General features: G+C 37.3%; 1 protein-coding gene across 7 annotated transcripts in view; it reads right to left on the bottom strand.

Annotated features, from left to right (window-relative positions):
• Nucleotides 1–19219, bottom strand: part of LOC105481754 (KLF transcription factor 12) — a 618039-nt gene that overhangs the window by 361451 nt on the left and 237369 nt on the right. For 2 of the 7 annotated variants that reach the window (XM_071081216.1, XM_011741486.3), the window contains exon 2: nucleotides 6927–7019. The exons of the other annotated variants lie outside the window; for them this stretch is intronic. The gene's annotated coding sequence lies outside the window, so the exon portion shown is untranslated. The remainder of the gene's footprint in view (nucleotides 1–6926; nucleotides 7020–19219) is intronic. 7 annotated transcript variants of the gene reach the window in all.

Genomic DNA, 19219 nt, shown 5'->3' with positions numbered 1-19219 from the left:
TATGACTTAAATGAGGACTTACTATATGAACTTTTGTTTAAAGTATCAATATTGGTTCACTAATCGAAACAAATTAGTGTTTCTAAATTGTTCACTAATTCGAAACAAATCCCATACCAACCTAAGATGCTAGCAACACCGGAAACTGGGCGTCAGGTATACAGGAACTTTCTTTGCCATCTTCTCAATTTTCCTGCAAATCTACAACTCAAAAAAACAACGTTTATTTTTTAAAATTCCTGCCTTGCCTTCCGTACATGATTAAATTTTTCAAAATTTTATGGAAACACATAGTTTGTTAAAAGGCTACACCACTTACAAATTTAAAATAAATTTAAAAATAAATATTATAGGTTTCCATTTTTTTGAAAAAGGAACATACTCCAATTCACTTCCGAGGGCTCTTTCCAAAGAGCTTTTCCATCCAGGAAAAAAGAAGAAAAGAAAAAAGACAGAAAAACTATGTTACTGGGTGGGACCCTTGGAGAGGATACCAGAAAAAAAGAGTTATCTGTAAGAAATTATAATTAGAAGTAAATCATATAAGATTATTAGTTTCTTAACTGTAGTTTAACTGTTTGCATAAATACACTGCAACTACTCTAAGAAGGAATGTTTCATTATAACTTACATAAATGATCATTACTTAGACAAACGTTATGATTTTTTTAACCACGGATATTTTCATTTGATATTACTACTGTGTCCTATAAAGGCAAAGAATATTTTGTATTTTCCTTACTATACCATGTAAGACTTAAAATACCAAATTATAAGTCTTAAATTTTATTTTTTATCTCTTCACTATCATTGATTCTCCTATAAATTATTGACTTTAATATTCATTGTTTCCTTTGGAAAGAACTACTGAAAAACAGGAAAAAAAATCAAGATATTAACACATATATTGGTTTTTAAACCATAGCATTATGAAATTTAAATTGTATACAATGCAACTGGATGTATATTTATCTTCCCAGAATCCTCTCCAAACCGGCCCTCCTTTATGCCACAGAAATGCCACTTAGTCTGTATCTTTGGGTAAGGATGTCCCCTCCCCTCCACATCAGCAGTGGCCATATGACCCAACCTAACAGCTCTAAGGATTTGCCCCTCGGTCACTTTGATTGGTTTAGTAAATAGGTGACCAGGCCAAGTGTTAAATTATCAGAAAAGTGCTTGCTCTAAAAAGATATCTTTATAGGCCAGGTGCAGTGGCTTATGCCTGTAATCCCAGCACTTTGGGAGGCCGAGGCAGGTAGATTACGAGGTCACAAGATGGAGAGCATCCTGGCTAACATGGTGAAACACCGTCTCTACTAAAAATACAAAAAAAAAAAAAAAAAACAATTAGCTAGGCATGGTGGCACCTGTAGTCCCAGCTACTCGGGAGGCTGAGGTAGGAGAATGGCGTGAACCCAGGAGGCAGAGCTTGCAGTGAGCCGAGATCACACCACTGCACTCCAGCCTGGAAGACAGAACGAGACTCCATATCAAAAAGAAAAAAAAAAAAAAGAAAAAAAAATCTTCATGATGGAAATCTGAGGCAACCAGCAGCTGTATTGCTGCCACATTTTGATAGCCTAAGATACAGCAAACAGAGGCAAAATAAAATAAAATAAAATAAAATAACCGAGAAGTGAATAGAGAGAGTACTAAGGATACCAGTCAAATTGCCACATGCAGCAGTTCTTAAACACAGCTTCACCTCTTGGTTGCACCATTCCATAAATGCTTTTTTGATTAAACAAGTTTCAGTTAGTGTATCATTTAAGATTAGGTTTGGTTGCAAGTGTCAGCAAACTTAAAAGGACACTGGCTTAGACATTACTGAAGTTTCTATTTCTCACATTCCAAGTGCAAAGTCAGGCAGTCAAGGGCATGGAAGCTGTGCTTCCCCAAGTCTCACAGAACTCCTGTACATTCCAGCTCATAGCTCCACCATGCCTAGGGTTGGACACACCCAAACAGTTCAATATAGCACTGAGACATCCAGCTGTCACACTCACATTCCAGGCAACAGAACTGAAGAAAGAAGGACAATGTGGAGTAAAAGGAATGTACTGGGGGACTTTACAGGTGGAACAGCTTTACAAGCTGCTCACTATACATCCGCTTACATCTCACTGGCTAGAACTTGCTGGCCACATCTAGAGGCTGGAATATGTCATCTTTAAGCAGCCACACACACAATGAAAATTCTATTGTCACAGAAGAAGAAAGGAAGGAATAGACTGGGTGACACTCAGCCTCCGTCACAGCTGGATTTCTATAACTTCCAATAAGACAACTATCACAAATCATATGCTACATAATTGCTGTTCTCTCAAGGACGGTATTTTTTTTTCCAAAATGAGAACTTTTAGGCATTAATTCACCATAGTATTTATGTTTTGGGAATCCCATATAGCAATGACACATACTTAGAGAACAGAATATTAACACCTAATTTCACATTTTAGACCACTGCCGAGTAGAGCTTTATCATGTGGCCCAAAGTTGCTAACATAAGAATGTGAATTTAATAAGGAATTAAATTCTAGAATAGATAAGGAAATTCAGAAACACAATTTTTAAAAGTCAAGAAACTCAACAAAAAAAAAACCTGGTAAAACATAAATAACTGACAGAAACGGAAACTTGAATGGGCAACTAGAATATGACTTCTGAGTAAAGAAAACAGATTGATTATGAACCTTGACTTTCACTCTCTCCCCAATTCAAATAAGGTAAGATGGAATAGATTTTTCTTTAGAACTAGAATGTGAGATAAGTCAGTAAGAACAAGATTTCTGAAAAGGTTAAAAAGTAAGTGGAAGAAAGCTAAATGATTTAGCAGACCCTAGAAAGCTGAATGAGGCTAAGTCAATTGTGAAGAAAAACAAAAAGCAACCTGACATAGCCAACAAAACCTCCCAGAATCTGGGACACTCTCAGCTCCCTATGACCAGAAATGACAGTAAAAGTTTAGCCAAAATGAGGAAGACTGATTGACAATCCACTTCAGAATTAGATTTCCACATATCTTCATGAACACAGCTAGATGACTGTCCTTCCCAGCCCCAGAAGACCAGCAGTTTATTCCTAGAGTAGAGTCAAACAAAGGGCCTCCACTGAGAGACTCCATGGACATTTTGTACAAGAGAAAATCATACCAAGAACAGAGTGAGGAAACAAAGGGAGTTGAGATGTTCAGTTTCTTCTCATTTAAATTGCAAACTGCTGGCAGCCTGGTCTACACTGGTGGGCAGAAGCTTAAAAGGTTTTTCTATGGAGGACCTAATTAGCCCTAGACTCAAGCCTAAAGACAGTTCCTGCCATCAAGGGCACAACAAATAATAACCCAGCCAGGTGACTCTGCTGAGAAGAGCACAGACTAGCTCAGAGCTTTCAGGAAGCTGCTTAGTGCCCCACACAGAGATTACCGATACTATTAAAGAACTCACCAAATAGAGGACGTCATTAAAAAAGGATTATTCTCAGAAAAACAAAAAAATGTTCTTACAAATTAAAAATATGGTAGTAAAAATTAAAGAATAAATAAGAGGAAGAAAAAACAATGATGATGTGGTCTTTCAGAAAGTAGAACAAGACTGAAAATAGGAGCAAAATAATAATAAAATTGGAATTCCAGCCTGGGATAATCCAACATTTGAGAATGAGAGCTAAAGAGAGAATAGAGAAAACAGAGGTAAGAACAGCATCAACCAAAGAGGGGATCCCTTGCTCTTCAAATTCTCATTCTCTGAATTCAGGAACCAAAATGAAGAGGAAAATAAGTTCTGCAATAGTATCTTTAGAGGAAACAGTACTCCAGTCCTCTGACGTGTCCTAACACTGTTGCTTGCTATCTGAACTCAGTAAATGAATCAATTTGGATAATATGACATTTCTGGCGATGGTGGTTTTGTTGTTGTTGCTGTTAATTCCCTAAAGGAAGGACTTATGTTTACAGAATGATAGGGCCCATTGAGTACCCTGCAAAACTTGACAAAAACAGGCCACATAAAGGCACATCATTGAGAAATTCAGAACATCTGGAACAAGACATTTCTACAAGATTTCAGAGAGAAAGAAAAAAAAAGAGTGGGGAGAGAAAAGCAATTGACAAATGTACTGGGAATCTTAATGGCATCCCAATGTAATCTAGAGTGGAAGGATGCTTTGAAATCCCAAAAGAAAATTATTTCCAATCTTCAGTTATAGACCATGCTACATTATCAGTCTGGTATAAATGTTAAGATATTTCACACATGCTGGATTTGAAAACTTCACCTCTCCTGCAATCTCCCTCCTCAGGAAAGAAGATACGCTTAGCAAAGAAGAGAGTACACAAAGAAGGAAGAAATTCTGATATAAGGAGACAAAGGACACACAGGGAGGGAAGGATGGTTACGGGTAAGCCTGAGGATGAGGGCTGTGTACAAGGCAGAGCACACCTGATGGCCCCAAGGAGATGAGCTTGACAGACACCTCTGGAATCAGAACACACTGAGAGGAAAATCAGACAATTCTGGGTTTGAAGCAGGGATAACAACATCAGAAACTGAAAACATAGGAAAAATTACATATTATTGGTCTGGTCAATGATTTCTTCAATATGACCCCAAAAGCACAGGCAACAAAAGCAAACATCAACAAATGAGATTCCATCAACGTAAAAAGCTACACCACAAAGGAAACTGTCAACAGAGTGAAAAGACAACCTACAGAATGAGAGATAATATCTGCTAAACATTCATTTGATAAGGACTTAATATCCAAAATATAAAAGGAACTCAATATCAAGAAAATAGGCAAAAAAAATCTAAACAGACATTTCTCAAGAGACGTAGAAATGGCCCATAGTTACATGAAAAGGTGCTCAACATAACTAATTATCAGGGAAGTGCAAACTACAACGAGACATCATCTCACAGCTGTTAGAATGGCCATTATCAAAAACACAAATAATAAGTGCTGGTGAGACTGCAGAGAAAAGGGAACCCTTTTACACCGCTGATGGGAATAGAAATTAGAACAGCCATTACGGAAAAGTGTGTAAGTTCTTCAAAAGTTAAAAATAGGACTACCATATGATCTATCAATCCCACTACCGAGTATGTAACCAAAGTAAAATAAATCAGATCGGTATGTTAACAAGATTATCTGCACTCTCATGTTTACTGCAGCACTATTCACAATATTTGTAACCAAGCTAACTGTCCATTAATGGATGAATGGATAAAGAAAATGTGGTGTGTGTATACACACACACACACACACACAGTGGAATTTCGTTACCAACTCTGTAAGAACTCCTGCACATTTAGGGACATATTTCAGGCACACTGGAAAGTATGCTTGGCTAGTGGTGTGAAGAGGGGCATGAAACAGCAAGAAGAGTAGAACCAGGGAATGAAGATAAAGAAGTAAAATGAGTGAAACAGGAGAGGTGTCTTGTCTTCCTGGTACTAATAAGAGTGGTGGAGCATGAACTGAGGAAAAGAACAGACTCAACCACGTACATCCCAGAATCAAACACACCATCACCAATCGCCATCGCACCCCACCCCCAAAAAAAGAGAAAGGGGGAGAAAGAATTGGGATCAAGTTAAAAAGAAACAGAAGTAGGGTCAAGTAAAAAGGAAAGGGAATTTGGAATCGTAAGATAAAAATTCCATAAAGTTAGAGTTATATAGGAGGAATAAGTTCTAACATTCCTTTGCACAGCAGGGTGACTATAGTTAACAATAATATAGTATGTATCTCAAAACAGCTAGAAGAGAATACTTTTTGAATGTTCTCAGCAAATAAATTATACATGTTTGAAGTGATGGATTTGCTAACTACCCTAATTTAATCATTATACATTGTATACAACTATCAAAATATCATACTATACCCCATAAATATGTACAATTATTATGTATCAATTAAACATAAAATGAAACTTGAAAAAAAAAAAGAAGATAAAGATTCCAAAGTCTGGCTCCAAAACCTTCAAAATGTATGACTTAAATTTTACCTTTCTATGCCTCAGTTTCCTTATATATAAAAAAGAAAGACAGAAATAAACTTCTTAGACTGATTCTGAGAATTAAACCATAGTCTATAAATACCAGGGTCTTAAAGCTCAGAAAATAGAAAACAGCTTCAAGTGCCCATTATTTGGCATCAGAAACATTGTGCATATTGTGTAGGTCTCTCCAAAACAACTGGGCCACAGACAGGAATTGTCATGCTGCCTTGGTTCACCTGCTACCCATTACATAATTCTGAGAATTACATTTCAAAATAATTGTTGGAAGCTTCTATTTTTTTTTAAGTTTTCTATTACTCCCATTCTTGGGATGACTACTTTCTACTGAAAATAAGTTTTCAGACACTATAGAAAGGAAATAACAATGAGCCAATTTATTAAAACTGAGAATCAAGTTACTAGGCAGGGAGGCACATTATTTACCCTGCCCAGTGCCACACTCCACCGTCGTGTCGTGGCCAGATCACAGACACGATTCGAAGGGAGAACTCTTCCCTTGAAGCAAGTTTCCACTCTAGCTTCCTAAGTTTTAAAGTCAATGTGCCAGAGAGTCAACATTTGCGTATCACGGCCGTAAGTACAGAATCAAGTGAAATCAAATGTCATTGCCTCTACACAAGGACATCCTTACTGGTGTCTGTCCTTCCCTCCCATTACTACAGCTGAGATGAAAAGTTGAAGGGCAACTGACTGTCTCTCCCCTGTGTATCATCTCCTCATTTCTGCCTCATAAACTTCTAAACTACTCCACTCCCTGGCTAGTAGGGCTTTCCTCATCATCTCCGCCAGTGAAATATCTTGCTTTCCCTCTAAAACATCAGTCTTCCCTGGCTACCATATGCTCTACATCCACCACAGTCATACAAGAAGTCATTAAGAATGTGCGTGTGTACTTATTACTCACCAAGAGGGCCCTTGTGTCGATCAGGAAACTCTACTATCCAGATTTTATTTTCAATCTGGTTGTATGTTGATAATGAACATCTTCTGATACTTGCTGTAATAAATGAAAATATCTAAAATAATTAAGAATAAATTATGTTCAAAGTATGCTTAACACCGCACATAAGCAATTCTACTGAATATAGCATTGATAGAGAAAAAATTCCATTTGCCATTTATGGTGAAAAACTGACTATATCCTATACAGACTTTATTTATACTAAATATACATTCCTTGTAAGAGACAGATCTCTCACCTTTCATTAAACTATAAGAATCATGCTAGCAAGAAATACCATCTATTTTATTTGCCTTTCCTTCCATTACCGCTAACAACAAGGATGATCATGTGTCAGGCACTGTCCTAATTCCTTCCCATGTATTAATTAATTTAATACTCTCAACAACCTAATGAGCTGGGGTTAACATCACTATTTCATAGATGAGGAAACTAAAGTATAGAGAGTATAGAGAAGTTAAAAGCCCGCTCAAAGTCACACATTAAGCAAGCACTGGAACAAGATACAAACCCAAGCAGTCAGACCCTGAAACAGTTAACCACTGGCTTCCATAATAGCCAGAATAATGTTTTGCAAAGGTGGAAGTTACATGCCTGGAAAATTGGACTCAGCACAAGCAGATGTGTAATAAGTATAGAATGAGTGGTTGCAAGCTTGAATTATTGCATGAATATCCCTGGACTAGAAATGTTTTCAAAATATTGCTCAAAATTATATCAGTACATTGTTAAGAGGGAGAATGAGGTGGAGGGAAAGCAGAAAACTTTCTGGCATGTTTGCATTTTAGTCACAATTAATGGTAAAATGGGACCCAGAGACACATACTCATTAAAAGAACTGAGGATAAATTCATTCTGTGGGACTAATGGGTGCAGAATATTACTATGAACATTTAGAGGCATATTTCTTAGTCATAATTAAGACAGTATTTGTGTCATATCTTAATGAAATCCCACTCAAGAAACATTTCCATATATTTCATCATATAAAAATATCTTAGTGCACTTTAAATTTGAAATTGCTCCACAGTATCTTCAACAGGTTTGTCACACTACTCACAGTATTAAAATTCTGAGACCAAAGAGAGAAAATGACAAACCATACAAAGTCTGCTCCTAACTCCAAAGACTGACAACTAACAGGCTTGTGAAGGCCGCTGGGAAAATTCATAAACAGAAATCAAATCAACTGACTTCAGAATGATCATTTAAATTTTCAGATGCTTTGGCCAAAAATTTGGTATCATTCATACATGGCACAGAATATAAGAAAGCCATTAGGGAAGCTGGAGTTGTTCCATCAGCATCAAAATCCCATGGAGAGTCAGCTCACCATGACCTGTATGAATTCCTTTGTAGAGGACCAAGCCCAAGACCTGATTCTGATGGAAGAAGCTGGCAAGGAAGAGCAAGGAAGTGAATACTTGGTTTTAGAAAGACAGAACAAAAGAGACCTTCAAGATTATCAAGTTCAAATGATTCATTTTACAAATGAGAAAACGACTCAAGGCCTAACGCAGGAGCACATAAGCTTCTAAGATCAGAACCCAGGGTCATTCTCACAACTGTGCTGCCTCCTTTGTTAATGCAATTTTTTAGTGTTCCTAATATATCAGGGTTCCTATACATTTTGCTAACTACATTAACATCATTGGCTTTTATTCACTGAACCGTGTACTTTCCATTCTTGATAGAATTGCTTGTACCTCCTTTTCCAAAATAAAAACGACGTCTATGATCTTAAGAAAAATTACTCATAAGCTCAAACATCTTCAGTGCACATATACACTAATTTGAAATCAGCAAAGACTTAATACTAAATAAAAGTTCGTTGTATTGTACTTTGTATGGACACATGACATTTATTCCAAAACATGATAATACAGCATCACGCACATCACAACATCGCAATGAAGAAGGTAAGAAATTACAATAACAGGGCAAAGAAATTAAAACAAAGAGAAGTCAGATATCTTGCTCAAGAGCTCCTAGAAGAATATGCAATTGTACAGCAGCCACTGACATTACCAAATATTTTTAAAGCATCAGAAAAATAATGTTAAGAAAAACTGCCATAAGAAAGCTAACAAAGTTGTAACAAGTCAAATCCTGCCCTTTACTCTCTCACCAAAATATCGTGTAGTGTTGACTTCAAGTAAGTTGGAAGTTTAGACTTCTATTTCTCAAATCCATTCCATTTACTTACATATCTTTAAAAGGCAAAACCGTAGCTGCAAAGCAATTTATTAGAAGAAAAAAAATGATTGTGCTGATGGACCACGATAACAAATCAATACAAAGCACTTATTTACTTTGCCATCAGATTATCTGAGGATGCCTGAAAATCATATTTTCTTGGTTCTTCACAAGATGCAACAGAAAGCTGCAAAGCATGCCCCAGTAGGTCTGATCTCATATCACTATGCACATATGATGCGCATCACCATCCACGCAAGAATATGGAAACAAATTATAGGCACAGTCAGCCTTCCACAGTGTTTTTACAAAGCTCTTCTGCTTTCACCTGGTCCTAGCTTCTCTACAGCCAGAGATCACTATGGCTTTTACTACGGACAGTCAAGACACGTCCAAAGCAAATTTTCCCTGTAACATTGGAAGGTAGGATAAGCAACGGTGGCATAGGGTAAAAATCAACCAACAACAATTTGCCCTAAACACTGAGTTGTTCTAGCAGCAGGTGGCCAACAAGCAGTGTGTATAAAACCTCAAGTCTGGGGCCAGGATAAATGGAGGTATGTAAGGCCCAGGAAGGAGAAAGAGCAAGCATGGATAATGATATCAAAACAACCCCAAGAACAGTGGTGGATATGCACAAGTGGGCAACAGAGGCTGAAGAAACGGAAAAGAAGCATCGAGCATGAGCTGTGCCAACACCTTCTGAGGCTATCCTCAACCCGGTTCAGGAAAACATGGGTGTACCTGAGAACTCAGATGCAGACACCTGTAGATACTTGCCAGAAGAAGAAAGGAGGAGGTGGTAAGAGTCCAGTAGGTCCCAACCACAAATGTTTTTAAAATAGGATATAGGAGTGGAAGAGGTCTGAGGGAGGAAGAAAGGGAGAGCAAGAGGGAAGGAAAGAGGGAGAGAAACAGGCAAGAATGGAGCCCACACTGTGATTTAAAGAGAAAGAAAACCAAGAACCATATTGGGTGTACACAGCAGCCCATCAGTTATGCAACATACATGTAACCCAAATTTCACTGACTGTCACTTCTTTCTAAAGCATCTGTTAGGGAATTTGTTCCTGTATGTTCGTTGGTAGTTTTTTAAGGCCTGGCTTTTATTGCTCACTTGTCATTCTACTTACAGTAAGGATTAATAACACTGCATATGGTGTGTGATGAATAAGAAATTCAACTTACACGGCACTAGGTGTAAAATTATGCAGTACATCCATCGCTTTGAGTGCATGAGAATTCGATTTAACATGAAGAGCTCCCTGCACAGAGGGGAGAAGTGCAACTTATCTAAGTATTTGCCATGCTTTAGTCTACAAATAGGCTCAGAAAAGTAATCTGTGAAATAAAAATTGTTACCCATCTATATTGTTGAATCAAAAAATGTTATTTCTAAGATACAGTAAACCCCATCTAAAATCTACTAGACCAAAAAAGCCGAGATTACCATAATTATTTTTGGCTTTAATTCTATGTGTAAAAGAGGAATGGAAAAATATTTAAGAGCCATGTCTGTCTTTTTTGGGAGGGGAGAGAAGGGTGAAATTCATCTCAGTGGAAAAATAAATCTGCATACCTCCACACCTCCCTTGTGGGGCCTGGTAAAGGAGTGAAAAGACCTGGAGAAAATATTAATGGGTCTCTAGATGAGCAAAAGGAGGCCCCAAAGTGGGTGTGGGCACAGGAGCCAGAGAAAGTTGTAGTGCTCTGTGTAATTCAGACTCAACATTATTTTTGTACACTGCAGTGAGAGACAGAGAGACCAGCCATGATGAGCTGCCAGACACAAGCTGCTGAATCCTGAAGAGGCACTTTTAAAAAACATGGTCTAATATTCGATTTCAGGCTTTTTTGTTTCTGAACTTCTGAACTTTTGTTTCCCTTATCTTCATAAAGTTTACCCAACATGATCTCAATTTTAAAAAACAGAAAGGCAAGGGAAAAGGGCTGTGTTCCTGTGTGGGTGGAGACAAAGTACAACAGGGACAGTCAGTTCATAATGGGGAGACAGACACAAAGCTGGAAATCCAGCTGCCCGAAACCTCTACCCCATCCCCAGGGACCGAGAGGGAACTGTGACCTCCTCCCATCCCTAATCTCACTGGGCTCCCAAAGAACAGGTTACAGCATGTACTACACTCTGAGAAGACAAAAGCAATGGAAATGATGGCTACAATGGTTAACTGTTAAGATCAAAGCACTTAGCTAGTAGAAGACAAAATATCTATAAATAAAAAAAAAAAAATTTGACCATATCAATCAGTCACTTCCAACTCCTAAACTGGTGTAACAACTTGCTTTTCTTATCCCTAGTCACTGATGTACAGAAGAGACAAGTCAATTCAATGGCCAGAAATTGCCAATGATAAAATTATTCAACTATTTTAAAAGAGAATATATTATCAGCTCTTAAAATTGAGCATAAAAATTCAAAAATGAGACACACTAACATCCTGAAAGTTATTTTTGTTATACATAAGGGAAATGAGGAAAAATAAGGGAATGGTAACATTCAAAGAGAGAAGAGAAAGATGAAGAGTAAGAAGGACAAAGGTCAAGAATGTACAGTGAAGGGAAGAATCAAATGAAGACAGAAATAGAGACTTGGAAACAGGGAAAAACAAAAACTGAAATAGAGTTCATGCAGCCACTTTATAGCTATGTAATTTTTTTTTTCTTTCTTTTTGAGACGGAGTCTCACTCTGTCACCCAGGCTCAAGTGCAGTGGCATGATCTCGGCTCACTGCAACCTCCATCTCCCAGGTTCAAGCAATTCTCCTACCGCAGCGTCCCGGGTAGCTGAGATTACAGGCATGCGCCACCACACCCAGCTAATTTTTGTATTTTCAGTAGAGATGGGGTTTCGCCATGTTGGCCAAGTTGGTCTCCAACTTCTGATCTCAAGTGATCCACCCGCCTCGGCCTCCCAAAGTGCTGGGATTACAGGCATGAGCCACTGTGCCCGGCCAGCTATATGATCTTTGATACGTTTCTCAGAACCTTAGTCTCCTCATCTGTAAAACGGGTGTGAAGAAATTTACCTCATAATTTTATCTATTTTTTTTTTTTTTTTTTTTTTTTTGAGACAGAGTCTCGCTCTGTAGCCCAGGCTGGAATGCAGTGGTGTGATCTCAGCTCACTACAAGCTCCGCCTCCCGGGTTCACGCCATTCTCCTCCCTCAGCCTCACGAGTAGCTGGGACTACAGGCACCCGCCGCCACACTCAGCTAATTTTTTGTATTTTTAGTAGAGACGGGGTTTCACTGTGTTAGCCAGGATGGTCTCGATCTCCTGACCTCGTGATCCACCTGCCTCGGCTTCCCAAAGTGCTGGGATTACAGGTTCATAATTTTATCATTTAAATAATATATGCAAAAGTAACACATATATAAAAATGCACAGGCATACACAGCAGAGTGTAAAAGAAGGGAAGAGATTTTAAAGTATACGATGACCATGAATGAGACCTGCTACTATGAATTTGGATTGTTCTTATTTTCTGTTTATTTGATTTGATTTTAGATTCAGGGTACGCATGTGCAGGATTGTTACATGGATATACTGCATAATGCTGGGGTTGGGGCTTCCAGTGAGTCCATCACCCATATATGATCATTGTACCCAAAAGGTAATTTTTCAGCCCTTATTCCACTCCCAATCTCCTGCCTTTTGGAGTCCCCCAGTATCTATTGTTTATGACTATGTGGACCCACTGTTTGGTTCCCACTTATAAGAACATGCAGTATTTTATTTCCTGTTTCTGACTTATTTCACTTAGGACAGTGGCCTCCAGGTTTCATCCATGTTGCTGCAAAGGACAACGGTTTCATATTTTTATGGCTGCATAGTATTTCAGTGTGTATACACCACATTTTCGTTATCCAGACACTGCTGACAGACATTTAGGTTGAATTCATGACTTTGCTATTGTGAATAGCGCTGTGATAAACATACAAGAGCAGGCATCTACACAGAATGATTTATCTTCCTTTGGGTAGATACCCAGTAGTCGGATTGCTTGGTTGAATGGGGTTGAATGGCAATTCTATTTTTAATTCCTTGAGAAATCTCCAAACTGCTTTCCACAGGGCTTGAACTAGTTTTTCCCACGAGCAGTATGTATGCATTCTCTTTTCTCTGCATCCTCACCAACGGTTATTTCTTGACTTTTTAATAATTGCCATTCTGACTAGTGTAAGATGTTATCTCATTGTGGTTTTGATTTGCATTTCTCTGATTAATGAAGTTGAGCATTTTCTCATGTTTGTTGGCCACTTATATGTCTTCTTTTGAGAAGTGTCTGTTCATGACCTTAGTACACTTTTTAATGGAGTTGTTTTTTCTTGTTGAGTTCTACGTGGATTCTGGATATTATTAGTCCTTTATTATCAAAGGCATAATTTGCATATGTTTTCTTCCATTCTGTAGATTGTCTGTTCACTCTGTTATTTCTTTTGCTATGCAGAGACTTTTTAACTTAAGTTCCATTTGTCTATTTTTGGTTTTGTTGCATTTGCTTTTGGGGAATTAGCTGTAAACTCTTTGTCTAGGCCAATATCCAAAACAGTTTTACCTTCCAGGGCTTTTATAGTTTCAGGTCTTATATTTAAGTCTTTAATCCATCTTAATTTTTGTATATGGTGAGAGACAGGGGTCTAGTTTCATTCTTCTTCACAAAGCCAGCCATTTTCCTAGCACCATTTGTTAAATAGAGTGCCACTTCCCCATTGTCTATTTTTGCCCACTTTGTCAAAGATCAGTTGGTTGCAGTATATGGCTTTATTTCTGGGTTCTCCATTTTTCTCTATTGATCTATGCATATATTTTTGTACCAGTACCATAATGTTTTAGTTCCTATAGCTTTGTAGTATAATTTGAAGTCAAGTAACGTGATGCCTCTAGCTTTGTTTTTTGGTTAGGATTGCTTTGGTTGCTCGGGCTCTTTTTTGTTTTCCTATGAACTTAAGAATTTTTTTTTTTAATTCTATGAAGAATAACTTTGGTATTTTCATAGAAATTATGTCAAATCTGTAGATTACTTTTGGCAGTTTGGTCATACTAACAATATTGATGCTTCCGATCAATTTGTTTGTATCAATTAAAATTTCTTTCATTAGTGTTTTGTAGATTTCCTTGAAGAGATCTTTCACCTCTTTGGTTAAATGTATGCCTAGGTTGTGTGTGTGTGTGTGTGTGTGTGTGTCTATTGTAAATGGGGTTGAGTTCCTGATTTGGTTTTCAGCTTGAACATTACTGGTGTACAGAAATGCTACTGAATTTTGTACACGGGTTTTGTATCCTACAACTTTACTGAAGTTGTTTATCAAATCAAGGAGCCTTTCCAAAAAGTCTTTCGGGTTTTCTAGGTATAAGATCATGTCATCAGGGAACAGAGATCATTTTACTTCCTCTTTTCCAATTTGGATGTCTTTTATTTGTCTCTCTTGCCTGATTGCTCTGGCTAGGCTTTCCAGTATTCTGTTGAATAGAAATGGGTCATTTTCTGTTTTCTAAAATGTTCACCAATCTCTATTCACAGGTTTTAACTTCTTGAACTTTACTCCTGAAAAAGCACTTCACTCTTGATAGAGCACTTATTTTCTACCAGAAGAGAAATTATTTTATAGCAGACAAAGGTGAGGGGAATAGTATCATCTCATGGGCTAAGTCTAGACCTCAGTCCCTGGGTTACCATGTGTGGTCCAATACTTTCAACACAAACGAAAATGCATCTTTTGAATCAAGACCTTGAGGCATTTTACAATAAAATAACATTCATCATAGCAAGAGCTCACATTTACTTTGGTCTTTTTATGTAGGAGGTACCAAATAAGGCATTTCAGATATATTCTCTCAAAATATCATGACAATCCTTTAAGGTTAAGTTCTATCAATAAGGTCATCTTATAAATGAAGAAACCGAGGCCCTAATATGTTAGGTAACTTAGCCTAGGTCATACAACACTGAGGAAGGAACTAGGTTTCAAAAACAGATAGGTGGGTTCTGGAGCCTAGCTTTTAATCACTATGACAAATTTCATGATCCTTAAGAAACTTCTAAGTTCCAAACACAGATGAAATCAAGGTCCAGAAAAGTTTAATATAAGCATACTATAGTTTTTCCTAATTTCCCTCTAAAGTGGCAAGCCAGTTATTGAACATAGTGACTTTCAATTAGACTTATCCATCTAATTTCCATGATACTTCCTAGACTGTGAGACCACAGATAAAAAGGACACTCTGGGGTCTCAGTTTCTTCATCTGTGATTAAAAACAATCCCAATGATGCCCCAAGTTCTATCAAATAATGAAATATTATTCTGCAACCTCTGCCATAACTTTCAAGTATCCCTAGGCTAATCTGATCCTTTTCCCACTGAAACATGGTGGCACTCTCTGAGCAAAAGTCTTTAATTTGAAGGAAGCATCCTCCTAAATAAAGGTTCTATTACTTTGAATACATAAAGTATTGTAGAAATCAAGGTCACACATGATTTTCATACCCTGACGTTATATGATAGCTTTGTGAAACTTTTAACTGGAAGAAATATGTAAGTTTTGCCTTTCTAACCATAAATGTTAAGAAGTAAACAAAAGAATGTATAAGCCTTAGTCACATATAAACACCTATACTACATACTTTTGTGGGGTTTTTTTTTTTTTTTTTTTTGCACTAGTGCTTGCTTTCAGAAGAAAAGTACCAGCAGAGTCTTCCTCAGTTGTCTTGAGACTGTGGTTACCCTATTTCTACTAAACAAGGCAGCTTCCTGTCTCTGGCCTCTCATTGCTAAATCAGGGTTGAATTCTGGCAGCTTTCATAGCCCTGACCCCTGAGTGCACCATGTTAAAGAGTGTCTGCTTTGCTTCATTCCTTATTGTAAAAAAAGACTCATCAGGGAGCACCTCTTGCTTTAAAATCTTGCTTTTCATCAGTGAAGCTCAAGATGAGTTAATTTCTTACACTCAATACTTAGTCTCTCATTTTCTCTATATTTGTCTCTATTTGGTTGATGTATCTGGACTTTTTCTGAGTCTCTAAAGGGATGAAGCTGTGTACACTTTTAGATCGTTTCGGAAGTGGTTAAAACAGCATCCTGTAGATGATTTCATGATCAATCAAGTATTCATTTATGCTTTTTTCTTAAGTATCTTTAGTGACTGAGCCCATAAGACAAGAGTTCATAGTCAGAAAATTAAAATGCACTTCATGTTACAAAACAATTTTTTTAAACAAGTGATAGAACTTGTTCTTAAGGGCTTAAAAATGCATTTTACAAGTATTTTCTTCCACTTCTGGGTTGTTCTGAAGTAATTTTTGTGCAGCATGATATTCAATTTGTTTTCAATATGCTGATAAATTATCTATAAGTCTGTCTTTGTTTTGCTCGTAATCTCTTACAGAGCTGTGTCAGCAAAGGGCATCCTTTGCATTTCTGACCCTTTTGTGTTAAAAAAGAAAAATGAAAAAATCCATCTAGCTCTACAAACAAAAGATTTCATCTCCAGCTTTTCACCATCACCATTTTCCTAACCCACAGGAACCTATCTTGCTGGATGGTTGGTCCCTTGACAATGGCACCCCACTTGAAATAACCTGAAAAGGCTAGAGATCCTCTTCACCCGCTTTCTGTGTGGGCCATTACACAAGCCCTCATGCTTCCCAGAGATGTCAGAGGCCCAGCCGGTGTGAAATGGTGATGCTGTCAGTCAGCAGGAAAATGTTCTGCTTCTGCAAACCTCTCTCTCTGAGCTTCCTCTGTGCGGCACCTCCAGCTGCCTTGGTGCACCGTGTCAGGGTGCTAAAATAGCTCAGGCTTGATGACTTCACTAGTTCTCACAAACAGACCAGTTGGCAGAGCTCTAATGCAGTCTGCTCCTGAGTGGAAGACATTTTTTTTCTCCCCACCATCCTCTAATATGAATACTTAGTTTCATTTTGACTCTGGAAGAAGTCTCCTTTCTGGGATTCAATTCACCACACACTTAATGCAAATATTTCAAAATGCTTTAAGGAGGCTTGAACTAAAGAGCTACCCTAAAGCCAACACCACGCATTCAGACTGCACTATTATTTCCTATGCTAACCGTCAAGGACATCAAAACTGCTAGGTAAATTAATCTTATTTAACAAACTTCATATTCCATTTATCTTAGGGCCAAATATCTTCTTCAAGAATAGTATCAATAACTGATAATCAGCCAAGATTTTTAAAGTCTTATTTCTTAGATTTACCCCTTTCCACAAGTAAGGAGGTCAACGGAAAATATCAAAGTAAAAATTAACTACCACTACATCTACTCAGCATAAAATGACAGGGGGCCTTTAAAGGCAATGTCTTGTAATCACAATAAACTTTAGTGATTAATACTCAAATAGATTTAAATTTTTTTTAAGTATAAGGTATTTATGCACTAAAAAAGGTGTTCCATATTAGACTACCAAATTTTATTTAGTATTTATAATTTTCCCTTGTAGTTTTTCATTTTGTAATTACCCCATACTAGCAAAAAAAAAAAAAAAAAAAAAATACTAGGAGAAAAGCAGAACCTTCTGATGTTCCAGTATCATAATTCAGTGTCCAAGCTTCCCTTTGATTCCAAAAGAGAGCATTTAGATTAACTGCTTCAGTGCCCTATGGACACAAGATTTATGCCCACAGAAAAAGCTTCCATATGATTCTATAGACATGAGCTAATAAAATAATTTGGTTCACTGGTTTAAGATGGTTCCTCTAAAAGGGGTGCAATTCCTGTCCCCAAAAGAGGAAAAAAAATCACTAACATTCTATTCCCAGCACCCCTCAGTTCCTCTCACTATCTGTCCATTACAAAAAGCATCTAAATACCACTGCCATCTGGCAATGGTGATGGTGGAAACCTATCCCTCTCTGTCACCAACAAAAACATCACAGGGATTCTCAGAGAACACAAAGGCTCATATATAACTGTGTATTTTTAAAATACATTTTACCATACAATGATTTGTTCATTCCATAAACATTTGCCAAGTACCTTGCAAGTAGCAGGTATTACATATGTATTTTCTACAGACACGAATAGTGTCTTCGTGGATTTCACTCACTCAATATTTAGTTAAGTATCATAAAGCCACATAACTTTAGCAAAATGAGACATGGGTGGCTGCAATCATTTTGTTTATGTTAATCCAGTGACTTAGAAGATTCAGTGTTGATGATACATCCAAAGAAGCGTTGGAGTCTGGAATTATAATAACCAGGAACACTTTGGGCATAGTTCAGAGACATGACCCTGAAATTAAGAGTTATCATATCTCTCCCCTGTAGAGGCTAATAAACAAAGACACAATGGAGATTCTGAATGCTTAAAGGTCAATTATAAATGTCATTACAGATACAATAATTCACAGAGGAATGAAATAGACTGAGTAGTTTGTGATGCTGACTGTACTAACTATCAAATTTTAGAACCATAAAGGACCTTAGTTAGATCTAAAAATCTCACACTGTACTAATGATGTCTAGAAAGTTTGTGTGATTTGTACAACGTCACAAAGTCACATAGGTACTACGTTATCTCGGAATCAATGTTAGTTTTATTCATCCTGCATTCTTCCCATCATACCACTCTAAGTCCGATTCACACACACTGATGTATACGTTATTCTGTTGTGTTTGACTCATACACAAATATGCATGTATACACATGCACATACTTGTCTGCCCAATTCAAACAAAAACACAGATTTCAGTACTCTGCTTCTCATTCATACGTACATAGACACAAACATTACACTCCCGTATCTGATTCATATACACATACATTCCACTCCCCTCCATCTGATTCATACACACATTTTACTGATTCATACATTCAATTTACATATATGTATCATATTACTCTGTAACTGATTCTTCCACACACATATATATACTCTATACTACTCTGTATCTAATTCATATGCACATACATATTGGCATGTATATACACACTGAAATTTAAAACAGCAAATCATGGTCATATTCAACACATATATATTTTAAAGTGAGAAATTCAAG

This window comes from Macaca nemestrina, chromosome 16 (assembly GCF_043159975.1).
Source record: "Macaca nemestrina isolate mMacNem1 chromosome 16, mMacNem.hap1, whole genome shotgun sequence".
Taxonomy (NCBI): Eukaryota; Metazoa; Chordata; class Mammalia; order Primates; family Cercopithecidae; genus Macaca; species Macaca nemestrina.
Note: the sequence above shows the minus strand (reverse complement) of the source record. Positions and strands in the feature narration are given on the sequence as shown.